Below are 10,962 nucleotides of genomic sequence, written 5' to 3'. Positions count from 1 at the left end.
GTTTCTGTAGTGTAGTGATTATCACGTTTGCCTAACACGCAAAAGGTCCCTGGTTCAAAACCAGGCAGAAACATGTAGGCTTAATTTTCCCAGCTCCTACTGGCCTGTCCCTCAATCCTCCTCCCTATTGGTCAGGGCAGAAGAGGTGGCTGTAAGAGCAGCCAGGTTCCTGAGCTGGACCTTCTAGCGTTTGGGGATGGTGGAGCTGACTGGGGCATGGTGCTGGCAAAATGCCTCAGGGCGCTGGCGGGAGGAGCAGGCCAGGGCTAGGGCTGTGGGGAGAGAGACCAGCAGGTTTCCTCTATTGTTTCCTACTCTCTTTTTCTTCAGTAGTTTCTCCTCTACATAAAGTTGCTGACTCTTTCTGGGAATCTGGCTAGCTCAGTGGGCCAAGCATCAGACTTTTAATCTGAGGGTCCAGGGTTCAAGTCCCTGGTGAGACACTCAACTATTCCTTGAGATCTTAAAAAGCTCTGTCTTTGAAGTCCTTCTTGATGTTACTTTTTCTTTTCAAGATTTTTGCCTTTCCTAAGAAGGTCCTTTTGTGTGTGGGATTGAAGGGGCAACTTCCTGACACCCCCCCCCCCACCTCCCATCCTCACAGGCTGGAGGAATAAAGGCCTCTGGGCAGGGGCAGCTCTAGACTAGCTACCAGCAACTGGTGCCCTAGGCGAACCCTGGAATCGGCGCCCCCAAACCCCAAGGGCAGATCTAGGCTGAGGTATTTTGGTAAACGGGGAAACATTTTGCCCCTTTTTTCCTTTTAATGTTTTTAAGCCTTTTTTTTTTTAAAACAGAGGCTTAATTATTCGGTTTGTCCATCCGTCCATCTGTCCAACCAATGTTTCTTTCTCCAGCCTTCTGGTTCTGGCTGCCCCTTACTACAACCATAACTTTGGTCTTGAACTTTATAGAGTAGTGAGGTACCTTAAGGGTTAAATGCTAAATCCCAACCCCAAACAACACTAGTCACCTGTGTCTGGCAAAAGGTGTCTGACAGTTTTTCCACTTTGAATGATTCAAATGGATTTTCAGTGGCATTATAAAAAAATCCCAACAAAGCAGAACCAAACCAATTCATCTTAAACCTACAAAACAAGAGTTTTACAAACCATGAGTGTCAGTTTAGGTCCTTAAAACCTTACATCATCACACACAAAGTTCTCCTTTGCCTAACATCCCTTGCACTGCGATTACTCTTTTTTACACAACTGAACCCCGATTACACGTCCATCTTGTACAACCAGAGCCAGCCAGGGGCAGGCAAGTTAAGTTCCAATAGAAACCCCGGACATTCCTTTAGTGATTTTGATTGCATTGCCCAGCAGTCAAATCATTTTGATGAGATTATCTCTCGACCTGCTGCCTGCAGCCATCCCCTATAGACCATTTCTGTGGGCAAAGGGCCCATTTCCCCTCAGAATGGCTGTAAAAGCTTCACGGGACAAAACATAGTGGTGGTAGTAGCCACTTTATCTGACCCTCTTGTATAATTTAATTACCAAACTTCTATCAAATGTGACTGCACAGAGCTGCACATACAGTTACGTACAGTTACATTCACTGAAAGTGAGCAACTGTCCCCAGAACTCACTGCCAGTGGCACAGGTACCTTTTAAGTACCGAGACGTGCAGTGACATCTTTCATAGGAATCGGCCAGCGTGTGCATGGCCGGCGTGTTCAGAGCAATGGTTGCCCACAGATGCCGTGTCAGGCTCTGGCCCCGCGTGAGACAATGGACCACTTTCTGGTGGCTGGTTTGTTTCCCCGGCAGGTGTGGGGACTTTGGGCTACATGATGGCAGCTGCCAGATTTGGTTGGACAGGATTCTTTTCAGCTCACCTGAGGCTTGTTCCTGGCTGAACGAGGGCAACCACAGGGCGCCAGCAGAACCAGCTGCAGCAAGGGCGCCCTCAGCAGGGGCCGCCGTATAGCGGGCGGGTGTCACGGGATACACTGCACCTGCTCAATGTCAGAAAATCCCCTTCAGACTAAACCAGTTTGTTTCTCGAAATCAAAACAAGTGGGATGAAAGTTCTTTGCAAAAATATTTTGTTGCAAAACAAAAGCATCTCCTGTTTGTCAGAGTGTGTTAAATTGTCTTGTCACACACAGAGGGGAGACACTTAGACCACAAACATTAGATAAGATGCTTCAGTCTGAGCTAAGTAATTGCTGCTCTTAACAATTGCAAAATAAAAAAAATACAAATGAAATAGTCTTTCAGCTAGTCTATTATGTTATAATCTGCTCTCAGTAAATGTGATAGGACACCTCATATTATGCACTACTCCTAGTGACACTCTCCAATGGATCCCCACCCACCGTGAGGTAGGTAGGAGTGGATCATTATAATCCCTACTTGAAAGAGGGAGAAGCTAAGGCTGAGAAAGGAGAATTGACTTATCTTAGGTCACACAGCCAGCCAGTGGCAGAGTTGGGAATAGGACCTAAGAGCCCTGATTTTCAAACTAACCATCGGATCTTGAATTTCATCCATTGAATGACCTGAATAAAGTGCTCTCAGATGAGCTCCAGACCAACAACACTGCACAGTAATTATTCAGCAAGTATGTGAGGAGAACTGCAATGTTAGAGAGAATCATGAACTGCTCAGAGACCATTAATGCAGAGAAGCAGCAAAATTCATCAAACATATGACTGGTTCTGACTTATTTCCTTGGTCTTAAAAGAGAACAACAAGGACCTGAGTCTCCTCCTTGTCAATAACCCCCTGCTCAGCCAATCAGGGTAGAGACTGAGGACGGGAAGCTGAGGGTTCTCACCAGGGAGCCCAAAGGATGGCCCAGATCACTGGTGGGGATCACTGACCGAGCACTATTTCAGCCCCACATTTTTGGGTGGACCTCCCACAGTGGGAGCTGCCAAACACTCCCCCGCAACACATACACACACCCCGCTCTTGGTGTTGGGAGGGAAAGAGGTGAAAGGACAAAAGAAGCAAGAGAAGAGAAAGGAGGAAGGGACGGAGGAAAAGGTGAAACACAAAGGACAAACCCTAATGTCCCTAGTGATTCTAGGGGACAAAATCCCAGGTGCGGAATAAAATTCTGCCTCCTTGAGCTCGTGTTTTCCATGCTTAGACTTTGTCACCAGATGGATCAGACTGAACTGGTTTCAAACCTCGAGGAGGCTCTTACCTTCTAAACAGGGACGGCTGTTTTCTAGTAAAATCAGGAAAAGGGAAGGAGAAAACTCAAAAGAGGTTCCTCCTGGCACTCATGTCCGTGAACCCAAATACTCTTTCAGTCCTCAAAGAGAGACCTGGAGAAGGAGAGTTGCTGAAGCAAAGCCACAGGGGTCTCTGAGGTTTCCCTGGCCCCTCGCCCCTGTCCTGCCTGGCTGTCAGCATCTCTCTGTGAGGTCACCACCTCCCCACCACCTTTGATCAATAGTCTGAGGTCCTGCAAAAAATCTTTGTGATGTCACTGCAACACCCCTCCCTTGCTGTGCTAATGTCCTGCCCCTGGCCAGGCACTGTGGAGGTTTGAGCTACTCCCTGTGGATCACCCCACTCAAGGAGCGTTCGTTCTAGGAAGCAAGCCGGCTAGACAGGAAAACATCAGATGCTGCTCCCAATGCTACACTCAGTTTTTCAGAAATTAGTCGACTTTATGGCCAGAAGAGATCATTAGAGCATCTAATCTGACCCCCTGCATATCACAGGCCTCCTGTATGACACAATAGCTACTTTTGGAGCAAACACATTCCAGAAAGGCATCTAGTCTTCATTAAATGACATCAGGAGATGGACAATCCACCACTTTCCTTGGTAGCTTGTTCCTGCGGTGAATCATCCTGGCTGTTGAATATTTGTGTCTTATTTGTAATATGAATTTGTCTCTTTTCACCTTCCAGCCACTGGGTCTTGTTATGCCTTTCTCTGCTAGATTAAAGAGTCCTTTAATACACAACCTTTTCTCTCCATTAAGGCCCTTCAACACTTCAATGAAGTCACCTTTCAATCTTCTTTTGATAAGCTAAACAGGTTGAGCTCATTCAATAGCTCACTAGAAGGCATTTTTTTCCAGCCCTCAGAACATTTGTCATCAGACTCCTGAAATTCAACTGGATGTGGTTCTTGTTCTTCTGCACAACACAGCTCCTGGAGAAGAGGGATCTGCAAATGTACATTCATTTGATACCTTTGTTTAACTGATGAAAACATAAACTAGACACTTAGAGGATTGGAACTGATTTCAGCTGATGGACAGCTTCGCTAGGTTTTTATGCATTTGGACAGCGAAATGTTGAGTGTTTACATTGATATCAAGCACTCCTGTATAGAGGAACCCCTGAACATAATGGAGAATGGAAATGGAAATGTTTTTCTTTTTTTTAAAAAAAGAAAGAGGGTTATAAGACAACAGGGGGGTTTGAACTGAGGACTACTTGAACTGTAGTCAAGCACTCTAACACTGAGCAATATCCCCATGACAACAGGAGTATGGAATCGTGATGTCCAGCACTTTGAAGGACAGACCCTGCTTCATCGAGGTCCTTTGCCATTCCCAGACCACAGGTGGTTTTAAAAATGGGGTTTGATTAAACTTCTTAAATGTGGCAAACACCACAGCTTGCACACCCACCGATATAGCTTCTCCCACTGACATAGCTGCCACCTCTTGGGAAGTGGATTAACTGCACCCACAGAAAAACTCTCTCCCATCAGCTGGATTTGGGGAACTGTTCGGCTCCGATTCAGAGATCTGCCTGCGGGGTGTGAACCTGCCACGAGGAGCGGGAAACGCAACCAGCAACCGGAGGCGTTGGCTGAGCTCTGGGCTGCCCCCGTGTGGCCGAAGCTTAGAACTGAGCAGCGGAGTTTAAAGCTGGCGCTGGGAGTAACCTGAACACGCAGGGCACGAAAGCTCCTGCGTGTAATGCTTGTTGGGTGGGCAGCTGAGCGTAGCTGATTGCCGGAGTTCAGGGCTGCACCCTGGGGTGCTGAGCAGGTGTCTGTCATCAGGTTGGCCTTGCTATGATGGTTTCTGGGAAGTTTGGGGCCGCCAGTCTCCCTAAAGGCCAGAAAAGGAGGCTTTTAAAACTCTGGTACGAATTGCCAGTGGGACTGACCCTGTGAAGAGCCGCTGCAGCCCCGCCAGGGAGAGCCAGTCTCTCTTTGTGCAGCCCCCTCCATTCCTCAGGACAAGGGTTGTGCTCAAAGATCTGTGCCCCGTGTTTTTACCTCCGTGTGAAGCGCGCAGAGCAAATAACCCTCAGCGCCTCAGCTCAGTTCCAGGCTCCACTTCCACTCGCTCAGGCAAGATGGTGCAGACAAGGGCCGGCTTTAGGCCTATTCCACCAATTCCTCCGAATCGGGCCCCGCGCCTAAGAGGGCCCAACGTCCAGTGAGAATCCCTTCCCTGGCTAGAGGCGCCTTTTTAAATTTTACTCACCTGGTGGCGCTCTTGGTCTTCGGCGGCACTTCGGCGGCGGGTCCTTCAGTGCCGCCAAAGACCTGGAGTGAGTGAAGGACCTGCCGCCGAAGACTCGGAGCACCACCCGGTGAGTACAAGCCCCGCGCTTCCTAAAGCCGGCCCTGGTGCAGAGGAGCCCCTGGGTGGCTGTGGGCCTGGGGAGGGTGGGTTTGGATTTTTCGGCCTGACCGCTACGGGCAGCCAGGCCAAAAGTCAGATGGCCGGCTCTCCCATCCACCACGCTCATCAGGAGCCCTTAGTCGACAGGCTCGGAGAATGCGGGCATGGCCCCCCACTACCTCTCGCATGCAAAGCGAGCGCTCTGCCGCTTGAGCTAATTCCCCGCAGCTGGCCTGACTCTCAGGCACCGGGCAAAAAAAGGCAAGGGCTCTGTGGCCTTAAGCAGAACACAGCCTGAAATGGGGGGGAGGGGGGGCGCTACCCAGAGCTGGGGAAGGGGGTCCGAGTCCCAGCCACGCTCCTCGGCACAAACACCAATGCTCCCTCCCTGGAGTGTGTCTGGGCTGAGAGTTAGCCCCTGAAACAAGCACCAAGCTTCAGAAGACAACGCAGGGATAGATCACTTGACGATTGCCTGCTCTGGCCATTGCCTCTGAAGTGCCTGGCATCGGTTACTGTCAGAAGACGTGATAGTGGCCTAGATGGACCATCGGTCTCACCCAGGAGGGCCGTTCTTATCTTCACCACTTTCCTCTAACCCAAGGAAAGCCAGGAGCAGGCCCAGCTCAGCAACTCTAGCAGACTCCCTGGCCCCTGGCCCAGCATACAGCAAAACGACCCTGCCTCCGCCAGGATAGACAGCCACCGACTCCCTCTTCCAGACCAACGCAGCCCTTCCCCACTTTGGCTGTCTCCAAGCTGTCTGCGTGCTCTGCTCTGCTCCACGGCTGCCATGCTGCCCGAGATCAGGAGGCTGCGAGGTCTCACGGTCTCAGCTGAGCTGGTATCGCGTGCCACCCCGCCCATCTCCTCATTCCCTTCATGGACCCCTGGGATGTGAGTAATTCTGTATTTGAGTGGCTCTCCCTCCCGGCCAATGAGCTTGACGTAGACTAGCAGGGAGGGAGGAGGAAAGGGATTGTGCTCCAGTGAGAGCTCAGAAAGAAAGGTGCAGGTTCCCCACTAGAGCCCAGCCCAGCAGAGCAAAGCAGAGCAGAGCAGGCTGGAGAATGTGTGTCTGGGTCTGACTACTTCTCCCATGCTCTTCCATTTGAGCTAACTTCCCCCAGCTGTCTCCAGCCGCCCAGTCAGCGCAAGGGGGAGAAGGGCCGGGGAGGAAGAGCTTTGTGCTCCGCAAGGGCTGGCTTTTTGGGAAGCCAAGCGGGGAGAGGGATGGAGGCCACTGGAGGAGCTGAGCCGGCTTACTGTCCATGGCTTCTAAAAGAAGGGGAAGAGAAGGTCCTGGGGCTACCTTGCTGCTGGAGAATGCGGGCATTGATCCCGCTGCCTCTCACATGCGAAGCGAGCGCTCTACCACTTGAGCTAATTCCCCTACCCTGGCAGATGGTGTCTCGATCCATCCATTCGATAACGGAGGCCACATCGTTCCCCGCGTCAGGCAGTGACTCCTTCCAAAAGGGTCAGGCAAGGCAGGGCTTGCTGTCCACCGGCTAGCTCAGCTGGTTAGAGCATGGTGCTAATAACACCAAGGTCATAGGTTCAAGCCCCATGCTGGCCATTTTGGGAGGGAGAGGGTGGCTTCTGCTCTTTTGGCTGACTGCTAGGGATGGCAGAGGCCAAAACCAGGTGGGCAGGGAGTGGGCAAGAGCCCTGCTGGGTGCAGGCGCTGGGCAGGACCAAGCTCCTGACACCTCCTTGGGCTCCCCTCCCTGGGCTCCTCGCTCCACCTGCTGCCTGAAAGGAACTTCGAGACGGGTGAGCCCGGCTGGCTGCCTTCCAGGCTCATAGGAGGCCAGGCTTGAGCTGCCCGCCCGCGAAGCCAAAATCGCAGGCCTGCCGGCTCGCCCCCATTGTCCACAGAGGGTTGACCTGATGGCCCGAATTCTTGCCGGCCGCCAGCTCCACCCAAATGTACCCGACGCCGGATCACGCTCCCCAGCCCAAGCCACAGAGGAAGGCTTAATACTCGGCACCCCAACCTAGGGGAGAGGCTTCACACTCCGCCGGCGCAGGGTGACCTTTGGGACTTCCCTGGACACCATCCTCCCACCGCCCACAGCGAGACCCCCCAAGCCCACCCCTCTGACAGGAAGGAGCAGGAGGACCACTCCGCCCAGGGGCACCACCACTCGAAGTCAGCTTCACTTGCTTTCTCTTCTACCCCTTTCCTCCCAAGTTATGCGCGCCTCACGGGAGCCGGCCCTGGGAAGACGCAGGCACCGCACTCTGACTGGCGCAAGCCAAACGCCCACACCGAGAGTTTAGCACGGGCTCTTGAGGCACTGGAGGAACCCCATGCAGATGCACTGACGGAGCTAAGCTTTACGGCCAAGGGCCCTACCTGTGCAGAAAGCCAACTTGCTTGTGAAAAAGACTCCTCTTTCGGCTCCCCTTCCAAACTTCCAAATGCCTCCAAATGGGAAAACACACACACTGAAACACCCAAACGGTCCTAACACTGGGTCCAGGCAAAAAAGAAAAGCAAGGAAAAGCTTTCTAAATGGCCACCCTGCCAGAGTCGTACAGCTCCGCAAGTGAAACCCATGGGAGGGACATTACACAGAAAAGGGGAATGGAAAGCTGCCCAAATTGAGATGCTGTGGAAAGCTACAGCCCCATCGCTACTCCTACTCTGCACACTTCTTGCAACAGCTGATGAACGGCCAGGTGCTTTTCGCATCCAAGCCCACACAAGGGGAAGACCTTGAGAAGTTTCCCGTGGCTTGCCTGGTTCAGCTGGTCAGAGTGCGGCACTCGTGGAGGCAAGATGGTGCAGAGGAGCCCCTGGGTGGCTGTGGGCCTGGGGAGGATGGCTTTTGATTTTTTGGCCTGACCGCTACGGGCAGCAAGGCCAAAAGTCAGACGGCCGACTCTCCTGTCCACCACGCTCATCAGGAGCCCTTAGTCGACAGGCTGGGAGAATGCGGGCATCGCCCCTGTCACAGGTTTATTCCCCACTTTGAACTTTAGCGTCCACAAGATGGGGACCTGCATGGGCTCCTCTAAACTTAAATCCTAGTTTAGATCTGGTAAAGCTGCCACCATCTAGAAATTCCAGTGTCTAGCACACGTGCTGTTCCCCCAAACCTTCCCTGGAGAATGCGGGCATTGATCCCGCTGCCTCTCGCATGCAAAGCGAGCGCTCTACCACTTGAGCTAATTCCCCTACCTTGGCAGGTGGTGTCTCGATCCATCCATTTGATAACGGAGGCCACATCGTTCCCCGCATTGTTCCCTGGGGAACACAAATCCAAACTCCTTGACTCGTAACCCTAAGGGAAATAAACCATTCCCCCACCTTCTTCCCCCTCTCCTAGTTGTTGGGAAAGATACCTTGATTCAAACTCCTTGAATCAAACAAGGAGGGATTCACTTTTCCCCCTCCCCTTCCCCTGAAAATCCAAACAAGGGAAGAAATCTATCAGGTTCTAAAAAGAAAAGGATTTTATTAAAAGAAAGAAAGAAAGTACACTATCTCTGTAACACCAGGATGGAAAAACCACGAGGCATGCTGCAGGATAGCCCCTCCCCACCAAAAAGCAATGCCGTGACCCAGATTCGAACCGAGGTTGCTGTGGCCACGGGCGCAGAGTACTAACCACTATACGATCACGGCCAGGCGCTAGGGGTACAGGCAGCAGCCCAGCGGAAAATGCTCAGCTCTGCGCTCTCGGGGCGGCCACCTACCTCGCCGGCGGCCACAGGTCTTTCTCAAGCCTCCCCATTACAGTCACAGGTCAAATGCTGAGCAAAGGAAAAAAGACAGGAAGCCAATCCCATGCCTGTCCCTTTTTCTGTCTTCCTCCACCCCTGGACCAAGTCCCTCCCCGTTTGTCTGGGCCATTGTCCTCATGGCCCTGGCCAGCCTATTTCCCTTTGCCGCTCTGAAACGTGCCCCCACGTGCAGGCCCCGAAGCTGGGCCAGGGGGAGGCTTTGGCTAGGGCCAGCGTGTCCTTGTGAGGTAGTTGTCTCTCTGGAGGTGAAAGTCATCAGTTCGGGGTGCGAAGGGAAGTGGCCGTGGAAGGAGAATGCAAGGCATGTGGTGGGCTGGCCAGGGATTTCTTTGTCCCCCCTTCAAAAGGGGTCACCCTCCCCATTGGGGAATCGAACCCCGGTCTCCCGTGTGACAGGCGGGGATACTCACCAATATACTAACGAGGAAAGGGGCACAGTGAGTGGCCCCTGCTCCCACAGACCAGCTATGGTCAGCGTACACCTACACCGTCGCATGGGCCCCAGCAGGCAACAACACCCCTGGTCCTCTTCTGCTTCCCAAAGGCTTTGGCCGCAGCAACAGCCCTGGAAAGCCCTGGCCCTCCTCACCTGCCCTTGCCCAGCACGACGCCTTTCCGGGCCTACACAGCTCCTCACACAACACCCGCCTGGGACCTTGCGCTCACCTACCAGCTCAGCAGCACCTTTTTTCCTCTCAAAACCTCCTCTTGCCACCCTCCCACTTCCACACTGCACACTCACCTCATCACAAACTCACCCACGGCCCCTTTGGCTTCTCAAGCGCCTCTGGAGGGACGCAGCTTCCCAGGCACGCAGATCCGGCTGATGGCTCCCAAGTGTGCAAGTCCGTCCCCGCAGAGCTGCCCCATAGCGTGACATTGAAGAAACTGTGGAATACGGGATGGGGGTGGGGGGTAATAGGCTCCTATATAAGTAAAAGTCCAGCCAAACTGGCCTGTCCCTTTAAACATGGGACATCTGGTCACCCTGGAGCAGCCCCGCACTCCTGCTCCCCGGTTGGTGCGTTTGTAACCCAGGGGCTGAAGCCGACGCGTGAAAGGGAAGTGAGCGAGCTCGGAGCTCTCCGGCGCCACCTGCTGGGAGCAGAGGGCAATGACTGAGCGACGTCCTGGCTAATTTAAATATCACCTGGTTCTCTGCCGGGTGGCTCCACTGGAGAGCTGGGGCATGGCCTGAGTGTGGCAGCACCTTATTTGCATATTAAAAGCGGCAGTTTGGGGCCATTGGGGTAAAATATGAGTAAGTTTTGGGGTTGGGCCCCACATGTTTAGTGCAGGCTGTGGGGAGCTGGGCTGAGCAGAGCCTGCCCCGACGGGGAGTGTGTGTGGTCACCCTGAGCTTGGAGCGTGTTGCCAGACATGGGGAAGGGGCTGTGGGGGGGGGAAGGTAGGTTGGTTTTCCTGTTTTTGGAGGAGTTTCTTATGTAAATTGAGAGTTGGCTTGGGGGAGGGAAATTGCGACTCTTTCTTTGGGGGTTGTTGGGAGGAGTGACAGAAATGTTCTTGGTGGTGGCTGCTGCTGTGGGGCATAGGACAGGTGGAGGCGTGGCTTTCTGGGTGCTTGAGATCAGGGGCGGTTCCTGGTTGGCTGGTGCCTTGGCCTGCCTAGTGTTTTCTTACAGC

General features: G+C 53.0%; 2 non-coding genes across 2 annotated transcripts; one reads left to right on the top strand and one right to left on the bottom strand.

The window, feature by feature from the left end:
• TRNAV-AAC lies at positions 1 to 73 on the top strand. Its single transcript has one exon. It is a non-coding gene; the product is annotated as a tRNA-Val (tRNA).
• An 8,603-nt stretch (positions 74 to 8,676) lies between these two features.
• Positions 8,677 to 8,749, bottom strand: TRNAA-UGC. Its single transcript has one exon. It is a non-coding gene; the product is annotated as a tRNA-Ala (tRNA).
• Positions 8,750 to 10,962: the final 2,213 nt, after the last annotated feature.

This window comes from Mauremys mutica, unplaced genomic scaffold, assembly GCF_020497125.1.
Source record: "Mauremys mutica isolate MM-2020 ecotype Southern unplaced genomic scaffold, ASM2049712v1 Super-Scaffold_100099, whole genome shotgun sequence".
In the NCBI taxonomy this organism is placed as follows: Eukaryota; Metazoa; Chordata; order Testudines; family Geoemydidae; genus Mauremys; species Mauremys mutica.
This window is presented reverse-complemented; position numbering and strand designations above follow the sequence as displayed.